The sequence below is a fragment of the Oncorhynchus gorbuscha genome, unplaced genomic scaffold (genome assembly GCF_021184085.1).
Source record: "Oncorhynchus gorbuscha isolate QuinsamMale2020 ecotype Even-year unplaced genomic scaffold, OgorEven_v1.0 Un_scaffold_5600, whole genome shotgun sequence".
In the NCBI taxonomy this organism is placed as follows: domain Eukaryota; kingdom Metazoa; phylum Chordata; class Actinopteri; order Salmoniformes; family Salmonidae; genus Oncorhynchus; species Oncorhynchus gorbuscha.
In genome coordinates, this window is record NW_025749365.1 from 1 (window position 1) to 22,202 (window position 22,202).

A 22,202-nucleotide genomic window follows, 5' to 3' on the forward strand; every position below is an offset into this window, starting at 1 on the left:
TGTCCGAGGGGAAAGGCGTGGATGGGTTGAGGGGTCATCGGAGGGAGGCTGTCCGAGGGGAAAGGCGTGGATGGGTTGAGGGGTCATCGGAGGGAGGCTGTCCGAGGGGAAAGGCGTGGATGGGTTGAGGGGTCATCGGAGGAGGCTGTCCGAGGGAAAGGCGTGGATGGGTTGAGGGGTCATCGGAGGGAGGCTGTCCGAGGGGAAAGGCGTGGATGGGTTGAGGGGTCAAGTCCAGCGGCAGACAGGCAGCACGGTGTCATCGAGGTGGAGCAAAACTCCACCTATCAGAGGGCACGGTGGAGCTGTTATCATATGGCTAGTACCTATCCAATCCTTTCCTATCTAGAGTAGGGAATAGGGGTCAAGGTTTTTGGTTTAGGATTCTGTTTAGTGCTCCCAATTCTTCGGCTTCGTCCCAATTCTCTTCCTTGCTCACATAGTGTGTCCACTTGGCTAGCACACTCCCTGTCGTAGATTTAAAAGCATGGGATTGGTATAAGCATTGGCTGGAGGGAGGGGGGGGGAGTTTCCAGCATTGCTAAGTCCATGCAACAACAAAAAAAAGTGTGCAAGTGTACACTTCAGGAGAGGGGGGGGGAAAGGTTGGTGGTTTGGGACATGGCCTTCAAGCTCTCATTGACGTTTTGCCTGTGGGATGTGTCCAAAATGGATCCTTTCTCCTTCTATAGTGCACTACTCTAGAGCCCTGGTCAGGAATAGGGTGTTTAGGGAAGAGGAAGAGGGCTCTGTAGGGAATAGGGTGGCCAGGGGACCATTTTATGATGATGATGATGATGACTGTACACGGTTTGCTTTACTGTTTGTGCTCAGTTCTAATCCTTTTGGTTTAGGTTGTTTCCTAATGGCAGATCAAGCAATAAAACAAATACATTCTTACAAATTGTGTCAACTGTGGTTATTGATGGTTTGTTTGAGGTGTGTCTCGTTCTCTCTGTGTGTATGTCCATTCTGAAGTCCTTCATCACCAGAACTCTACAATAGTCACTACAGAGGAACCCACTGGACACTTACATTTACATTTAAGTCATTTAGCCACTTGTTGTATGTCCCAAATTGCCACTTAATCCCTATGTGTGCACTACTTTTGACCAGAACCCATTGGGCCCGTAGTGTACTACATAGGAATATGGTGTGATTTGGGAAGAACACATTGTCATTTACAGAGTTCAACTGCTGTCGGGGGAAAAAAACTTTCCTTTAACACGTTCGGTCTTTCCGGGAGGTTCCGCCGGGATTCGACACTGCCTCCCTCCGCTACTGCAGCCTGGTCGCGAGGAGCTGTACCAATTCACTTATTATTAGCGATATATCAGAAATGATAAACAATTTGCCATTTTAAAACCAGGGAATAGTCCGTCGTTGGATACCACCCTCTTCAAAATGCAGGCCATCAAATGCGTCGTGATGGGCGATGGGTAAGACCTTTTGTGTGTGTTTAGGCTGAAAATGTGTCCTTTTTCGAGTCTGTGAGGGCAATTGTTGCAGTAAAGGGCTGGGGCTATAGCGGGTTGAATGGGTCGCGCTCACTTTCTAGAATCCGCTCTCTCATCAGTGCGTGAGCGTAAAATGAATGTTGAGCAATTACATTTTTTATTTTGTTAGCCTCCTTTGTGATTTCATGTTATCAATGTATTCGCCAAATTTTCCGCCAGGTTTTGCACAATACATTATAAGTTCGGTGTGAAATATTATGCCTGAAATTGAACTAAAGCATTTGAACGTTTCATTGAAATATAAAAATTAGAAACTAACTAAAGCTTCTCGGATTAACAACATTTGAAACCCATATTTTGGGGGTTGAGCATAATTGTGAAATATACATTAATATGTGCATAGTTGCAGAAATGTCGCTGGGAGGGCTTGGCTGAGACTCATTAAATGATGTAATGCTTTCACACCTACACAGCCAGCTCCCTACGGAGGCACGGGCTACGGATGGGCATGGGCACTTGCGCAAAATGCCGTGTTTATATAGCCTTTCTACCATAGACATCTTTTGAAAGACAGGTTTATTTGACTTCACATTGATGCGGTGCGGATGCGGCGTAGATTTCGGGTAGTGTGGAGGTAGGGTGCATGGGACTGCATAGCATAGCTAAACAGGGGTGTGGGGGAAGGCTTACCTAGGATTTTTTTTTTTAGATGGGCAACACACACACATGCGCAATATTGTACAACTAACCTTGTGGGGACATGTAATACAGTCAAATCAAATCAAATGTATTTATATAGCCCTTCGTACATCAGCTGACATTCCCAAAGTGCTGTACAGAAACCTAACAAAACCCCAAACAGCAAACAATGCAGGTGTAAAAGACGGTGGCTAGGAAAAACTCTCTAGAAAGGCCAAAACCTAGAAGAAACCTAGAGAGGAACCGGGCTATGTGGGGTGGCTAGTCCTCTGGCTGTGCCGGGTAGAGATTATAACAGAACATGACCAAGATGTGTTAAATGTTCATAAATGACCAGCATGGTCAAATAATAATAAGGCAGAACAGTTGAAACTGGAGCAGCAGCACAGTCAGGTGGACTGGGGACAGCAAGGAGCCATCATGTCAGGTAGTCCTGGGGCACGGTCCTAGGGCTCAGGTCCTCCGAGAGAGAGAAAGTCCCATTCAAAGTCCTAGTTTCCCTAACCCTAAAACTAACCCTAGTCTGGGTCCAAAAGCCTTCTTAACAGCTTCTACCCCCCAAGCCATAAGACTCCTGAGCAGCTAATCAAAGGGCAACCCAGACCCTCTTTAACACTGCTGCTACTCTCTGTTTATTATCTATGCATAGTCACTTTAACTCTACCTACATGTACATATTACCTCCACTAACCGGTGCCCCCGCACATTGACTCTGTACCAGAACCCCCTGTATATAGCCTCCACATTGACTCTGTACCGGTACCCCCTGTATATAGCCTCCACATTGACTCTGTACCAGTACACCCTGTATATAGCCTCCACATTGAGTCTGTACCAGAACCCCCTGTATATAGCCTCCACATTGACTCTGTACCGGTACCCCCTGTATATAGCCTCCACATTGACTCTGTACCAGTACCCCCTGTATATAGCCTCCACATTGACTCTGTACCAGTACCCCCTGTATATAGCCTCCATATTGACTCTGTACCAGTACCCCCTGTATATAGCCTCCACATTGACTCTGTACCAGTACACCCTGTATATAGCCTCCACATTGAGTCTGTACCAGAACCCCCTGTATATAGCCTCCACATTGACTCTGTACCGGTACCCCCTGTATATAGCCTCCACATTGACTCTGTACCAGTACCCCCTGTATATAGCCTCCACATTGACTCTGTACCAGTACCCCCTGTATATAGCCTCCATATTGACTCTGTGCCAGTACCCCTGTATATAGCCTCCACATTGACTCTGTACCGGTACCCCCTGTATATAGCCTCCACATTGACTCTGTACCGGTACCCCCTGTATATAGACTCCACATTGACTCTGTACCAGTACCCTGTATATAGCCTACATTGACTCTGTACCGGAACCCCTGTATATAGCCTCCACATTGACTGTACCAGAACCCCTGTATATAGCCTCCACATTGACTCTGTACCGGCACCCCCTGTATATAGCTCCACATTGACTCTGTACCAGTACCACCCTGTATATAGCCTCCATATTCCTGTACCGGTACCCCTGTATATAGACTCCACATTGACTCTGTACCGGTACCCCCTATATAGCCTCCATATTGACTCTGTACCAGTACCCCTGTATAGCCTCCACATTGACTCTGTACCAGTACCCCCTGTATATAGCCTCCATATTGACTCTGTACCAGTACCCCTGTATATAGCCTCCACATTGACTCTGTACCGGTACCCTGTATATAGCCTCCACATTGACTCTGTACCGGTACCCCTGTATATAGACTCCACATTGACTCTGTACCAGTACCCTCTGTATATAGCCTCACATTGACTCTGTGCCGGAACCCCTGTATATAGCCTCCACATTGACTCTGTACCGGTACCCACCTGTATATAGCCTCCCACATTGACTCTGTACCGTAACACCCCTGTATATAGCCTCCACATTGACTCCGTGCCGCAACACCCTGTATATAGCCTCCACATTGACTCTGTACCGTAACACCCTGTATATAGCCTCCACATTGACTCTGTACCCGTAACACCCTGTATATAGCCTCCACATTGACTCTGTACCGGAACACCCTGTATATAGCTTCCACATTGACTCTCGGTACCCCCTGTATATAACCTCCACATTGACTCTGTACCGTAACACCCTGTATATAGCCTCCACATTGACTCTGTACCGTAACACCCTGTATATAGCCTCCACATTGACTCTGTACCGTAACACCCTGTATATAGCCTCCACATTGACTCTGTACCGTAACACCCTGTATATAGCCTCCAAATTGACTCTGTACCGTAACACCCTGTATATAGCCTCCAAATTGACTCTGTACCTGTATATAGCCTCCACATTGAATACCCTGTATATAGCCTCCAAATTGACTCTGTACCGTAACACCCTGTATATAGCCTCCACATTGACTCTGTACCGTAACACCCTGTATATAGCCTCCAAATTGACTCTGTACCGTAACACCCTGTATATAGCCTCCACATTGACTCTGTACCGTAACACCACTGTATATAGTCACACTTCTTATTTTGCTGCTGCTGTTTAATTATTTGTTACTTTTATTTTCAATTTTTTACTTATCTATTTTTTATTTAATTTTATTTTTATCATCTTAACTTCTTAAAGCATTGTTGGTTAAGGGCTTGTAAAGTAAACATTTCACTGTAAAGGTCTACTACACCTGTTGTATTCAGCATTTCACTGTAAGGTCTACTACACCTGTTGTATTCAGCATTTCACTGTAAGGTCTACTACACCTGTTGTATTCAGCATTTCACTGTAAAGGTCTACTACACCTGTTGTATTCAGCATTTCACTGTAAGGTCTACTACACCTGTTGTATTCAGCATTTCACTGTAAGGTCTACTACATCCTGTTGTATTCAGCATTTCACTGTAGGTCTACTACACCTGTTGTATTCAGCATTTCACTGTAAGGTCTACTACACCTGTTGTATTCAGCATTTCACTGTAAGGTCTACTACACCTGTTGTATTCAGCATTTCACTGTAAGGTCTACTACACCTGTTGTATTCAGCATTTCACTTAACCTAATTCTAACCCTAAACCTAATTCTAACCTAACTAATTCCAACCCTAACCTAATTCAACCCTAACCTAATTCTAACCCCTAACCTAACTAACCCTAAACCTAATTCTAACCCTTAACCTAATTCTAACCCCTAACCTAATTCTAACCCTAACCTAATTCCAACCCTAACCTAATTCTAACCCTAACCTAATTGAACCCTTAACCTAATTCTAACCCTTAACCTAATTCTAACCCTTAACCTAATTCTAACCCTAAACCTAATTCTAACCCCCTCCAACTAACTAATTCCAACCTAACCTAATTCTAACCCCTAACCTAATTCGAACCCTTAACCTAATTCTAACCCTTAACCTAATTCTAACCCTTAACCTAATTCTAACCCTAAACTAATTCTAACCCTTAACCTAATTCTAACCCTAACCTAATTCTAACCATCTAATTCCAACCCTAATTAACCCTTAACCTAATTCTAACCCTTAACCTAATTCGAACCTTAACCTAATTCCTAACCCTTAACCTAATTCTAACCCTTAACCTAATTCTAACCCTTAGCCTAATTCTAACCCTAAACCTAATTCTAACCCTTAACCTAATTCTAACCCTCTAACCTAATTCTAACCCTAAACCTAATTCTAACCCTTAACCTAATTCTAACCCTTAACCTAATTCTAACCTTAACCTATTCTAACCCTCTACCCTTAACCCTAATTCTAACCCTAAACCTAATTCTGACCCTTAACCTAATTCTAACCCTTAACTAATTCTAACCCTTAACCTAATTCCAGCCCTTAACCTAATTCTAACCCTTAACCTAATTCTAACCCTTAACCTAATTCTAACCCTTAACCTAATTCTAACCCTAATTCTAACCTAACCTAATTCTAACTTAACCTAATTCTAACCCTTAACCTAATTCTAACCCTTAAGGATTCTAACACCATTTAACCCTTAACCTAATTCTAACCCATAACTAAAATGTCCCTAACCTAATTCTCAAACCTAATTTGACCCTTAACCTATTCCTCCTTAACCTAACTGTTCTCTAATAACCTAATTCTAACCCTGGCTAATTCTAACCCTTAACTAATTCCTAACCCTCTACCCTTAACCTAATTCTAACCCTAAACCCTAATTCTGACTTAACCTAATTCTAACCCTTAACTAATTCTAACCCTTAACCTAATTCTAACCCTTAACCTAATTCTAACCCTTAACCTAATTCTAACACTAATTCTAACCCTTAACCTAATTCTAACTTAACTAATTCTAACCCTTAACCTAATTCTAACCCTTAACCTAACTAACCCTTAACTAATTCTAACCCTTAACCCACTAACTTAACCTAATCCTAACCCTTAACCTAATTCCCTAACCCTAAACCTAATTCTAACCCTTAACCTAATTCTAACCCTCTAACTAATTCTAACCCTTAACCTAATTCCAACCCTTAACCTAATTCTAACCTAATTCTGACCCTTAACCTAATTCTAACCCTAAACCCCTAGAAACAGCATTTGACCTTGTGGGGACCAACAAAATGTCCCCAGTTGGTCAAGTTTTGTTCGTTTACATAGGGACTTCAAGTATGGTCTAACATGTCCACACACACACTGCTTCAGATAGCAGGTCCACCTCTCACAGTATTTCTATTTTTATTTAACCAGGCAAGTCAGTTAAAGAACATTCACATTGACGGCCTACCAAAAACAAAAGGCCCCTGCGTGGACGGGGGCTGGGATTAAAATTAAAATATAGGACCAAACACACATCCACACAACACACAGTCCATAAAAAGAGACTAAGACAACAACAGCAAGGCACATGTGCCCCCCAGCCAAAGTCTATGTAAGGACAGTGTCTGTGTTCACACACACACACACACACACACACACACACACACACACACACACACACACACACACACACACACACATTCAACCATACACTCTTTTAGCCTTTATTTGATTTGATTATTCTGTCTCTCTCTCCCTCTATTTATCTCAGATTTGATCCCTCTCTCTCTCTCTCTCCCTCTATTTCTCTCCTCTCTCTCTCTCTCTATAACCCCTCTCTCTATATGTTTTCTCTCTCTCTCAATTCATGTTGAGAGAGGGAGAGAGAGAGGGAGAGAGAGAGAAATAGAGGGAGAGAGAGAGAAATAGAGGGAGAGAGAGAGAAATAGAGAGAGAGAGAGAGAGAGGGCGGCAGGGTAGCCTAGTGGTTAGAGCGTTGGACTAGTAACCGGAAGGTTGCAAGTTCAAACCCCCGAGCTGACATGGTACAAATCTGTCAGGTTCTGCCCCTGAACAGGCAGTTAACCCACTGTTCCTAGGCCGTCATTGAAAATAAGAATTTGTTCTTAACTGACTTGCATAGTTAAATAAAGGTAAAATAAATAAAAAAAATGTTTCAATTTAAGGGCTTTTATTGGTATGGGAAAACATGTTTCCATTGCCAAAGCAAGTGAAATAGATCATTAAAGAAAATGTGTCATTGTTTGTCTCTCAGAGCGGTGGGGAAGACATGTCTTCTCATCAGCTACACCACCAATGCCTTCCCTGGAGAATACATCCCCACAGTGTGAGTATCATAGCATGAAGCTGCACTGCAATGATGGTGTGTGTGTGTGTACTACTGTAACAACAGCATATGAATGTCTCTGTTTAAGGGTTCCCCTCTCATCCCTCATCCCTGTTTGTGTGTGTGGTGTATGCGCATGCCTGTTTGTGTGTGTGCAAGCCTGGTTATGTGTGTGTACTTCTCTGAACAACATCCTGTCCTCTCAGGTTTGACAACTACTCTGCCAATGTGATGGTAGATGGGAAACCAGTGAATCTGGGACTGTGGGATACTGCAGGACAGGAGGACTACGACAGGCTCAGACCACTGTCCTATCCACAGACGGTAACTCACTCACTCACTCACTCACTCACTCACTCACTCACCACTCACTCACTCACTCACTCACTCACTCACTCACTCCACTCACCACTCACTCACTCACTCACTCACTCACTCACCCCCATCTCTCATTCATTATCACTCCTACACATTCCACATCCTCCATTTTGTGTCTTCCTGGTTCTGCTTAACTCATTCTCCACACAGTTTCCTGTTATTCCACTGTTTTCCTCATTATCTCGCCAGTGGCGGCTCAGTCAGAAACACAGCTCCCTGCCTGCCTGGCTGCTGCTTCAGAGAAAATTATTAGGGGGGCTATTTTAGCGTTTCGCCCATCCCAGCCAGAGAGGAGAGTAGTCATATTCTCACACAAATTATCAAGGAACTTGCCAGGTACCATCCTAAATCCGTAACCATGGGCACCCTCATAGATATCATCCTGACCAACTTGCCCTCTAAATACACCTCTGCTGTCTTCAACCAGGATCTCAGCGATCACTGTCTCATTGCCTGCGTCCGTAATTGGTCCACGGTCAAACAACCATCCCTCATCACTGTCAAATGCTCCCTAAAACACTTCAGCGAGCCAGGCCTTTCTAATCGACCTGGCCCGGGTATCCTGGAAGGATATTTACCTCATTCCGTCAGTAGAGGATGCCTGTTTGCTCTTTAAAGGTGCTTTCCTCACCATCTTAAATAAGCATGCCCGTTTCAGAAAATGTAGAACTAAGAAAAGATATAGCCTGTGGTTCACTCCCAGACTTGACTGCCCTCGACCAGCACAAAAACATCCTGTGGCATACTGCATTAGCATCGAATAGCCCCCGTGATATGCAACTTTTCAGGGAAGTCAGGAACCAATATGCACAGTCAGTTAGGAAAGCTAAGGCCTGCTTTTTCAAACATAAATTTGCATCCTGTAGCACTAATTCCCAAAAGTTTTGAGACACTGTAAAGTCCATGGAGAATAACAGCACCTCCTCCGAGCTGCCTACTGCTCTGAGGCTAGGAAACACTGTCACCACTGATAAATCCATGGAGAATAACAGCACCTCCTCCCAGCTGCCTACTGCTCTGAGGCTAGGAAACACTGTCACCACTGATAAATCCATGGAGAATAACAGCACCTCCTCCCAGCTGCCCACTGCTCTGAGGCTAGGAAACACTGTCACCACCGATAAATCTACGATAATCAATAATTTCAACAAGCACTTTTCTACGGCTGGCCTAGCTTTCCACCTGGCGAGCCCAACCCCGGCCAACAGCTCTGCACTCTCAGCAGAAACTTGCCTGAGCCCCCCCAGCTTCTCCTTCACCCAAATCCAGACAGCTGATGTCCTGAAAGAGCTGCAAAATCTGAATCCCTACAAATCAACTGTGCTAGACAATCTGGACCCTCTCTTTTTAAAATTATCCACCGAAATTGTTGCAACCTATTACTAGCCTGTTCAACCTCTCTTTCGTATAGTCTGAGATCCCCAGAGATTGGAAAGCAACTACGGTCATCCCCTGCACCTGCCCGCCTGTCCAACATCACTACTCTGGACAGCTCTGACTTAGAATTTTCACATTCTTCCATTGCAAAACTACCATTCCAGTGTTTTACTTGCTATATTGTATTTACTTTGCCACCATGGCCTTTTTTGCCTTTACCTCCCTTATCTCACCTCATTTGCTCACATCGTATATAGACTTGTTTCTACTGTATTATTGACTGTATGTTTTGTTTATTCCATGTGTAACTCTGTGTTGTTGTATGTGTCGAACTGCTTTGCTTTATCTTGGCCAGGTCGCAATTGTAAATGAGAACTTGTTCTCAACTTGCCTACCTGGTTAAATAAAGGTGTTCTCAACCAGCCTACCTGGTTAAATAAAGGTCCCCCTCAACTAGCCTACCTGGTTAAATAAAGGTGTTCTCAACCAGCCTACCTGGTTAAATAAAGGTGTTCTCAACTAGCCTACCTGGTTAAATAAAGGTGTTCTCAACCAGCCTACCTGGTTAAATAAAGGTGTTCTCAACTAGCCTACCTGGTTAAATAAAGGTGTTCTCAACTAGCCTACCTGGTTAAATAAAGGTGTTCTCAACTAGCCTACCTGGTTAAATAAAGGTGTTCTCAACTAGCCTACCTGGTTAAATAAAGGTGTTCTCAACTAGCCTACCTGGTTAAATAAAGGTGTTCTCAACTAGCCTACCTGGTTAAAAAAATGTGAAATAAATAAATAAAATAAAAATCTGCACATGTATCACTACAGTGTTAATTGCTGAATTGTAATTATTTCTGCCTCTATGGCCTATTTATTGCCTTTACCTCCCTAATCTTACTCCATTTGCACACACTGTATGTAGATTTTTCTATTGTGTTATTGACTGTACGTTTGTTTATTCCATGTGTAACTCTGTGTTGTTGTTTGTGTTACACTGCTTTATCTTGGCCAGGTCGCAGTTGTAAAGGAGAACTTGTTCTCAACTGGCCGACCTGGTTAAATAAAGGCAAAATAAAAAAATATATAGTAGTCAGACCAGTGACAGGCCAACCACCAGGATTACTGAGTGGTGTTGTTATACCACATGAACACATCCTGTCTGCCTCATTAACACATCCTGTCTGCCTCATTAATACATCCTGTCTGCCTCATTAATACATCCTGTCTGCCTACATCCTGTCTGCCTCATTAATACATCCTGTCTGCCTCATTAACACATCCTGTCTGCCTACATCCTGTCTGCCTCATTAATACATCCTGTCTGCCTCATTAATACATCCTGTCTGCCTCATTAATACATCCTGTCTGCCTCATTAACACATCCTGTCTGCCTCATTAATACATCCTGTCTGCCTCATTAACACATCCTGTCTGCCTCATTAATACATCCTGTCTTCCTCATTAACACATCCTGTCTGCCTCATTAATACATCCTGTCTTCCTCATTAACACATCCTGTCTGTCTCATTAACACATCCTGTCTGCCTCATTAATACATCCTGTCTGCCTCATTAATACATCCTGTCTGCCTCATTAATACATCCTGTCTGTCTCATTAATACATCCTGTCTGCCTCATTAATACATCCTGTCTGCCTCATTAATACATCCTGTCTGCCTCATTAATACATCCTGTCTGCCTCATTAATACATCCTGTCTGCCTCATTAATACATCCTGTCTGCCTCATTAATACATCCTGTCTGCCTCATTAATACATCCTGTCTGTCTCATTAATACATCCTGTCTGCCTCATTAATACATCCTGTCTGCCTCATTAACACATCCTGTCTGTCTCATTAATACATCCTGTCTGCCTCATTAATACATCCTGTCTGCCTCATTAATACATCCTGTCTGCCTCATTAATACATCCTGTCTGCCTCATTAACACATCCTGTCTGCCTCATTAATACATCCTGTCTGCCTACATCCTGTCTGCCTCATTAATACATCCTGTCTGCCTCATTAATACATCCTGTCTGCCTCATTAACACATCCTGTCTGTCTCATTAACACATCCTGTCTGCCTCATTAACACATCCTGTCTGTCTCATTAATACATCCTGTCTGCCTCATTAATACATCCTGTCTGCCTCATTAACACATCCTGTCTGTCTCATTAATACATCCTGTCTGCCTCATTAACACATCCTGTCTGCCTCTACACACATCCTGTCTGTCTCATTAACACATCCTGTCTGTCTCATTAATACATCCTGTCTGCCACATTAATACATCCTGTCTGCCTCATTAACACATCTGTCTGCCTCATTAACACATCCTGTCTGCCTCATTAATACATCCTGTCTGCCTCATTAACACATCCTGTCTGCCTCATTAATACATCCTGTCTGCCTCATTAATACATCCTGTCTGCCTCATTAATACATCCTGTCTGCCTCATTAACACATCCTGTCTGTCTCATTAATACATCCTGTCTGCCTCATTAATACATCCTGTCTGCCTCATTAATACATCCTGTCTGCCTCATTAACACATCCTGTCTGTCTCATTAATACATCCTGTCTGCCTCATTAACACATCCTGTCTGCCTCATTAATACATCCTGTCTGTCTCATTAATACATCCTGTCTGCCTCATTAATACATCCTGTCTGCCTCATTAATACATCCTGTCTGCCTCATTAATACATCCTGTCTGTCTCATTAATACATCCTGTCTCATTAATACATCCTGTCTGCCTCATTAATACATCCTGTCTGTCTCATTAATACATCCTGTCTGTCTCATTAATACATCCTGTCTGCCTCATTAATACATCCTGTCTGCCTCATTAATACATCCTGTCTGCCTCATTAACACATCCTGTCTGCCTCATTAATACATCCTGTCTGCCTCATTAACACATCCTGTCTGCCTCATTAATACATCCTGTCTGCCTCATTAATACATCCTGTCTGCCTCATTAATACATCCTGTCTGCCTCATTAATACATCCTGTCTGCCTCATTAATACATCCTGTCTGCCTCATTAATACATCCTGTCTGCCTCATTAATACATCCTGTCTGCCTCATTAATACATCCTGTCTGCCTCATTAACACATCCTGTCTGTCTCATTAATACATCCTGTCTGCCTCATTAATACATCCTGTCTGCCTCATTAACACATCCTGTCTGCCTCATTAATACATCCTGTCTGCCTCATTAATACATCCTGTCTGCCTCATTAATACATCCTGTCTGCCTCATTAATACATCCTGTCTGCCTCATTAATACATCCTGTCTGCCTCATTAATACATCCTGTCTGCCTCATTAACACATCCTGTCTGCCTCATTAACACATCCTGTCTGCCTCATTAATACATCCTGTCTGCCTCATTAATACATCCTGTCTGCCTCATTAATACATCCTGTCTGCCTCATTAATACATCCTGTCTGCCTCATTAACACATCCTGTCTGCCTCATTAACACATCCTGTCTGCCTCATTAATACATCCTGTCTGCCTCATTAATACATCCTGTCTGCCTCATTAATACATCCTGTCTGCCTCATTAATACATCCTGTCTGTCTCATTAATACATCCTGTCTGCCTCATTAACACATCCTGTCTGCCTCATTAATACATCCTGTCTGCCTCATTAATACATCCTGTCTGCCTCATTAACACATCCTGTCTGCCTCATTAATACATCCTGTCTGCCTCATTAACACATCCTGTCTGCCTCATTAATACATCCTGTCTGCCTCATTAACACATCCTGTCTGCCTACATCCTGTCTAATACATCCTGTCTGCCTCATTAACACATCCTGTCTGCTCATTAATACATCCTGTCTGTCTCATTAATACATCCTGTCTGCCTCATTAACACATCCTGTCTGCCTCAGGAATACATCCTGTCTGCCTCATTAACACATCCTGTCTGCCTCATTACATCCTGTCTGCCTCATTAACACATCCTGTCTGCCTCATTAACACATCCTGTCTGCCTCATTAATACATCCTGTCTGCCTACATACATCCTGTCTGCCCATTAATACATCCTGTCTGCCTCATTAACACATCCTGTCTGCCTCATTAATACATCCTGTCTGCCTCTACATCCTGTCTGCCTCATTAACACATCCTGTCTGCCTCATTAATACATCCTGTCTGCCTCATTGCCTACATCCTGTCTGCCTCATTAACACATCCTGTCTGCCTCATTAACACATCCTGTCTGCCTCATTAACACATCCTGTCTGCCTACATCCTGTCTGCCTCATTAATACATCCTGTCTGCCTCATTAATACATCCTGTCTGCCTCATTAACACATCCTGTCTGCCTCATTAACACATCCTGTCTGCCTCATTAACACATCCTGTCTGCCTCATTAATACATCCTGTCTGCCTCATTAACACATCCTGTCTGCCTCATTAACACATCCTGTCTGCCTCATTAACACATCCTGTCTGTCTCATTAATACATCCTGTCTGCCTCATTAATACATCCTGTCTGCCTCATTAACACATCCTGTCTGTCTCATTAATACATCCTGTCTGCCTCATTAACACATCCTGTCTGCCTCATTAATACATCCTGTCTGCCTCATTAACACATCCTGTCTGTCTCATTAATACATCCTGTCTGCCACATTAATACATCCTGTCTGCCTCATTAACACATCCTGTCTGCCTCATTAATACATCCTGTCTGCCTCATTAATACATCCTGTCTGCCTCATTAACACATCCTGTCTGCCTCATTAATACATCCTGTCTGCCTCATTAATACATCCTGTCTGCCTCATTAATACATCCTGTCTGCCTCATTAACACATCCTGTCTGCCTCATTAATACATCCTGTCTGCCTCATTAATACATCCTGTCTGCCTCATTAATACATCCTGTCTGCCTCATTAACACATCCTGTCTGTCTCATTAACACATCCTGTCTGCCTCATTAACACATCCTGTCTGCCTCATTAATACATCCTGTCTGTCTCATTAATACATCCTGTCTGCCTCATTAATACATCCTGTCTGCCTCATTAATACATCCTGTCTGCCTCATTAATACATCCTGTCTGTCTCATTAATACATCCTGTCTGTCTCATTAATACATCCTGTCTGCCTCATTAATACATCCTGTCTGCCTCATTAATACATCCTGTCTCATTAATACATCCTGTCTGCCTCATTAATACATCCTGTCTGTCTCATTAATACATCCTGTCTGTCTCATTAATACATCCTGTCTGCCTCATTAATACATCCTGTCTGCCTCATTAATACATCCTGTCTGCCTCATTAACACATCCTGTCTGCCTCATTAATACATCCTGTCTGCCTCATTAACACATCCTGTCTGCCTCATTAATACATCCTGTCTGCCTCATTAATACATCCTGTCTGCCTCATTAACACATCCTGTCTGCCTCATTAATACATCCTGTCTGCCTCATTAATACATCCTGTCTGCCTCATTAATACATCCTGTCTGCCTCATTAACACATCCTGTCTGTCTCATTAATACATCCTGTCTGCCTCATTAATACATCCTGTCTGCCTCATTAACACATCCTGTCTGCCTCATTAACACATCCTGTCTGCCTCATTAATACATCCTGTCTGCCTCATTAATACATCCTGTCTGCCTCATTAATACATCCTGTCTGTCTCATTAATACATCCTGTCTGCCTCATTAATACATCCTGTCTGCCTCATTAACACATCCTGTCTGCCTCATTAATACATCCTGTCTGCCTCATTAATACATCCTGTCTGCCTCATTAATACATCCTGTCTGCCTCATTAACACATCCTGTCTGTCTCATTAATACATCCTGTCTGCCTCATTAATACATCCTGTCTGCCTCATTAATACATCCTGTCTGCCTCATTAACACATCCTGTCTGTCTCATTAATACATCCTGTCTGCCTCATTAATACATCCTGTCTGCCTCATTAATACATCCTGTCTGCCTCATTAATACATCCTGTCTGCCTCATTAACACATCCTGTCTGTCTCATTAATACATCCTGTCTGCCTCATTAATACATCCTGTCTGCCTCATTAACACATCCTGTCTGCCTCATGAATACATCCTGTCTGCCTCATTAACACATCCTGTCTGCCTCATTAACACATCCTGTCTGCCTCATTAACACATCCTGTCTGCCTACATCCTGTCTGCCTACATCCTGTCTGCCTCATTAATACATCCTGTCTGCCATTAATACATCCTGTCTGCCTACATCCTGTCTGCCTCATTAATACATCCTGTCTGCCCTACATCCTGTCTGCTACATCTGTTAACACATCCTGTCTGCCTCATTAACACATCCTGTCTGCCTCATTAACACATCCTGTCTGCCTCATTAACACATCCTGTCTGCCTACATCCTGTCTGCCTACATCCTGTCTGCCTCATTAACACATCCTGTCTGCCTCATTAACTACATCCTGTCTGCCTCATTAACACATCCTGTCTGCCTACATCCTGTCTGCCTACATCCTTAACTACATCCTGTCTGCCTCATTAACACATCCTGTCTGCCTCATTAACACATCCTGTCTGCCTCATTAACACATCCTGTCTGCCTACATCCTGTCTGCCTCATTAATACATCCTGTCTGCCTCATTAATACATCCTGTCTGCCTCATTAACACATCCTGTCTGCCTCATTAACACATCCTGTCTGCCTCATTAACACATCCTGTCTGCCTCATTAATACATCCTGTCTGCCTCATTAATACATCCTGTCTGCCTCATTAACACATCCTGTCTGCCTCATTAATACATCCTGTCTGCCTCTACATCCTGTCTGCCTCATTAACACATCCTGTCTGCCTCATTAATACATCCTGTCTGCCTCATTAACACATCCTGTCTGCCTCATTAACACATCCTGTCTGCCTCTACATCCTGTCTGCCTCATTAATACATCCTGTCTGCCTCATTAACACATCCTGTCTGCCTCATTAATACATCCTGTCTGCCTCATTAACACATCCTGTCTGCCTCATTAATACATCCTGTCTGCCTCATTAACACATCTTGTCTGCCTCCCTGTCCAGAGGAACCCCTGCACACACACAAACACACACACACACACACACACAAACAAACACACACTGCTGTTGCATTAGGCCCCAGCTCCAGACTCCTCCAGCTCCTATGTAAGGCTCCTGTACCTGCTCTGAATACCAACGCATACTTTAGTCTCTCAAGCTGCTGTCCTATTCTATACAGAACCTAGAGAGTCACTGAGTCACAGAGTCCAACTCACATCCTGTAGTCTCTCCAGCTGCTGTCCTATTCTATACAGAATCTAGAGAGTCACTGAGTCACAGAGTCCAACTCACCCTGTAGTCTCTCCAGCTGCTATCCTATTCTATACATAATCTAGAGAGTCACTGAGTCACAGAGTCCAACTCACCCTTTAGTCTCTTTCTATACAGAACCTAGAGAGTCACTGAGTCACAGAGTCCAACTCACCCTTTAGTCTCTTTCTATACAGAACCTAGAGAGTCACTGAGTCACAGAAATCACAGAGTCCAACTCACCCTGTAGTCTCTCCAGCTGCTGTCCTATTCTATACAGAACCTAGAGAGTCACTGAGTCACAGAGTCCAACTCACCCTGTAGTCTCTCCAGCTGCTGTCCTATTCTATACAGAACCTAGAGAGTCACTGATTCACAGAAATCACAGAGTCCAACTCACCCTAGTCTCTTTCTATACAGAACCTAGAGTCACTGAGTCACAGAAATCACAGAGTCCAACTCACCCTGTAGTCTCTTTCTATACAGAACCTAGAGAGTCACTGAGTCACAGAAATCACAGAGTCCAACTCACCCTGTAGTCTCTCAAGCTGCTGTCCTATTCTATACAGAACCTAGAGAGTCACTGAGTCACAGAGTCCAACTCACCCTGTAGTCTCTCCAGCTGCTGTCCTATTCTATACAGAACCTAGAGAGTCACAGAGTCCAACTCACCCTGTAGTCTCTCCAGCTGCTGTCCTATTCTATACAGAACCTAGAGAGTCACTGAGTCACAGAGTCCAACTCACCCTGTAGTCTCTCCAGCTGCTGTCCTATTCTATACAGAACCTAGAGAGTCACTGAGTCACAGAGTCCAACTCACCCTGTAGTCTCTCCAGCTGCTGTCCTATTCTATACAGAACCTAGAGAGTCACTGATTCACAGAGTCCAACTCACCCTGTAGTCTCTCCAGCTGCTGTCCTATTCTATACAGAACCTAGAGAGTCACTGAGTCACAGAGTCCAACTCACCCTGTAGTCTCTCCAGCTGCTGTCCTATTCTATACAGAACCTAGAGAGTCACTGATTCACAGAGTCCAACTCACCCTGTAGTCTCTCCAGCTGCTGTCCTATTCTATACAGAACCTAGAGAGTCACTGATTCACAGAGTCCAACTCACCCTGTAGTCTCTCCAGCTGCTGTCCTATTCTATACAGAACCTAGAGAGTCACTGAGTCACAGAGTCCAACTCACCCTGTAGTCTCTCCAGCTGCTGTCCTATTCTATACAGAACCTAGAGAGTCACTGAGTCACAGAGTCCAACTCACCCTGTAGTCTCTCCAGCTGCTGTCCTATTCTATACAGAACCTAGAGAGTCACTGATTCACAGAAATCACAGAGTCCAACTCACCCTGTAGTCTCTTTCTATACAGAACCTAGAGAGTCACTGAGTCACTGAGTCACAGAGTCCAACTCACCCTGTAGTCTCTCCAGCTGCTGTCCTATTCTATACAGAACCTAGAGAGTCACTGAGTCACAGAGTCCAACTCACCCTGTAGTCTCTCCAGCTGCTGTCCTATTCTATACAGAACCTAGAGAGTCACTCATTGTTTTTCCATGCAGTGTCTCTTGTTTAGTCAGCCTGTTTAATATACTGTCTGTTTTCTGTGTGTTGTCCGAAACAGGACGTGTTCTTGACATGCTTCTCTCTGGTGAGCCCTGCCTCCTTTGAGAATGTCAGAGCTAAGGTGAGTGTCTCTATCGCCCTGCTAAATAACAGTGATGGTAATATCTCTAATATAGTCAGCTCCACATTGTACAGTCATATCTCTATCGCCCTGCTAAATAACAGTGATGGTAATATCTCTAATATAGTCAGCTCCACATTGTACAGTCATATCTCTAATATGGTCAGCTCCACGTTGTACAGTCATATCTCTAATATGGTCAGCTCCACGTTGTACAGTCATATCTCTAATATGGTCAGCTCCACATTGTACAGTCATATCTCTAATATGGTCAGCTCCACATTGTACAGTCATATCTCTAATATGGTCAGCTCCACATTGTACAGTAATATCTCTAATATGGTCAGCTCCACGTTGTACAGTAATATCTCTAATATGGTCAGCTCCACGTTGTACAGTCATATCTCTAATATGGTCAGCTCCACATTGTACAGTCATATCTCTAATATGGTCAGCTCCACATTGTACAGTAATATCTCTAATATGGTCAGCTCCACATTGTACAGTAATATCTCGAATATAGTCAGCTCCACGTTGTACAGTCATAACTCTAATATGGTCAGCTCCACATTGTACAGTCATATCTCTAATATGGTCAGCTCCACGTTGTACAGTCATATCTCTAATATGGTCAGCTCCACGTTGTACAGTAATATCTCTAATATGGTCAGCTCCACGTTGTACAGTAATATCTCTAATATAGTCAGCTCCACGTTGTACAGTCATATCTCTAATATAGTCAGCTCCACGTTGTACAGTAATATCTCTAATATAGTCAGCTCCACGTTGTACAGTAATATCTCTAATATAGTCAGCTCCACGTTGTACAGTCATATCTCTAATATAGTCAGCTCCACGTTGTACAGTAATATCTCTAATATGGTCAGCTCCACGTTGTACAGTAATATCTCTAATATAGTCAGCTCCACGTTGTACAGTAATATCTCTAATATGGTCAGCTCCACATTGTACAGTAATGGCTCTAATATGGTCAGCTCCACATTGTACAGTAATATCTCTAATATGGTCAGCTCCACATTGTACAGTAATATTCTAATATGGTCAGCTCCACGTTGTACAGTAATATCTCTAATATAGTCAGCTCCACATTGTACAGTCATATCTCTAATATGGTCAGCTCCACATTGTACAGTCATATCTCTAATATGGTCAGCTCCACATTGTACAGTAATATCTCTATGGTCAGCTCCACATTGTACAGTCATATCTCTAATATGGTCAGCTCCACATTGTACAGTCATATCTCTAATATAGTCAGCTCTACATTGTACAGTAATATTCTAATATGGTCAGCTCCACATTGTACAGTAATATCTCTAATATGGTCAGCTCCACATTGTACAGTAATATCTCTAATATGGTCAGCTCCACGTTGTACAGTCATATCTCTAATATGGTCAGCTCCACATTGTACAGTAATATCTCTAATATGGTCAGCTCCACATTGTACAGTCATATCTCTAATATGGTCAGCTCTACATTGTACAGTCATATTCTAATATGGTCAGCTCCACATTGTACAGTCATATCTCTAATATGGTCAGCTCCACATTGTACAGTAATATCTCTAATATGGTCAGCTCCACATTGTACAGTAATATCTCTAATATGGTCAGCTCCACATTGTACAGTCATATCTCTAATATGGTCAGCTCCACATTGTACAGTAATATCTCTAATATGGTCAGCTCCACATTGTACAGTCATATCTCTAATATGGTCAGCTCCACATTGTACAGTAATATCTCTAATATGGTCAGCTCCACATTGTACAGTAATATCTCTAATATAGTCAGCTCCACATTGTACAGTCATATCTCTAATATGGTCAGCTCCACATTGTACAGTAATATCTCTATGGTCAGCTCCACATTGTACAGTAATATCTCTATAGTCAGCTCCACATTGTACAGTCATATCTCTAATATGGTCAGCTCCACATTGTACAGTAATATCTCTAATATGGTCAGCTCCACATTGTACAGTAATATCTCTATGGTCAGCTCCACATTGTACAGTCATATCTCTAATATGGTCAGCTCCACATTGTACAGTGTTACATTGTGTTTATTCATGTTGCTGTTGGGGCTGTTGGCCCAACTCAAACCTCTTTATGTAGGTCGAGCCTTTAAGACCTTATAACCCTTTGACCTTCATGATCTTAACAGTGGCACTTCCGGGTACCACTGTTCAAGGTCACATAGAGGTCAAGGGTTAATTTTTATTACATTTAAAAAATGTAACTAGGCAAGTCAGTTAAGAACAAATTATTGTTTACAATGATGGTCTAAGGCACTGCATCTCAGTGGTAGAGGCGTCACGACAGACACCCTGGTTCGAACCAGGCTGTATCACAACCGGACATGATTGGGAGTCCCATAGGGCGGCGTACAATTGGCCCAGTGTCGTCTGGGTTTGGCCGGGCAGGGGCCGTCATTGTAAATAATAATTTGTTCTTAACTGACTTGCCTAGTTCAATAAAGGTTCAAATTAAATGAAAATGAACCCTTGACCTTTGACCTCTATGTGACCTTGAACAGTGGTACCCGAAGTGCTGTCACCACTGCCCCAACACCCCATCATCCTGGTGGGCACGAAGCTGGACCTGAGGGACGACAAGGACACTATTGAGAGGCTGAGGGACAAGAAGTTGTCCCCAATCACCTACCCTCAGGGCCTGGCCATGGCACGGGAGATAGGTGGGTGTCTGTGGAGGGTGGTGTTTTAGAAGTTGTCCCCAATCACCTAACCATCAGGGCCTGGCCATGGCACGGAGAGGTGGGTGTCTGTGGAGGGTGGTGTTTAGGTGTCACCTACCATCAGGGCCTGTGCCATGGCACGGAGATAGGTGGGTGTCTGTGGAGGGTAGTGTTTTAGAAGTTGTCCCCAATCACCTACCCTCAGGGCCTGGCCATGCACGGGAGGTGGGTGTCTGTGGAGGGTGGGTGGGTGTCTGTGGAGGTGGGTGGTGGAGGGTGGTGTTTTAGAAGTTGTCCCCAATCACCTACCCTCAGGGCCTGGCCATGGCACGGGAGATAGCTGGGTGTCTGTGGAGGGTGGTGTTGTAGTTTGAGAACGAGAGCGAGGATGTAGTGTGTTTGAATGTGTTTCTGACAGCTTTGAGCTCTAGGTGAACTCACCTATTTTTGAGTCCCAAGTTTCTGACTGACCAATTGGATGTGTGTGTCTGTCCTCATCCCCTTCTCTGATTGGCTGTCACCCCTACAGGTGCGGTGAAGTACCTGGAGTGCTCAGCCCTGACCCAGAGGGGGCTGAAGACGGTTTTCGACGAGGCCATCCGGCCGTCCTGTGCCCGCCACCAATCAAAAAGAGGCGCAGAAGTGCACCCTCTTCTGAGGGGAGGGGGCGAGGAGGAGGGGGTCTGCAAGAAATTAAAACTGAATCTACTGCTAATCTATCGCTGTCAGTGTCTCAAATACTACTCTAGTCCCCTTAACACTGGCCAAAAGTAGTGCACTATGTAGGGAATAGGGTTGTTGTTTGTAAAGGAGTAGTAGTGCACTATGTCGGGAATAGGGTTGTTGTTTGTAAAGGAGCAGTAGTACTATGTAGGGAATAGGGTTGTTGTTTGTAAGGGAGTAGT

The 22,202-nt window shown here is 43.5% G+C and overlaps 1 pseudogene; it reads left to right on the forward strand.

Moving 5' to 3' along the window:
• The first annotated feature begins 7,703 nt into the window (after positions 1–7,703).
• On the forward strand, positions 7,704–21,955 carry LOC124029128 (annotated as a pseudogene).
• The last annotated feature ends 247 nt before the right edge of the window (positions 21,956–22,202 follow it).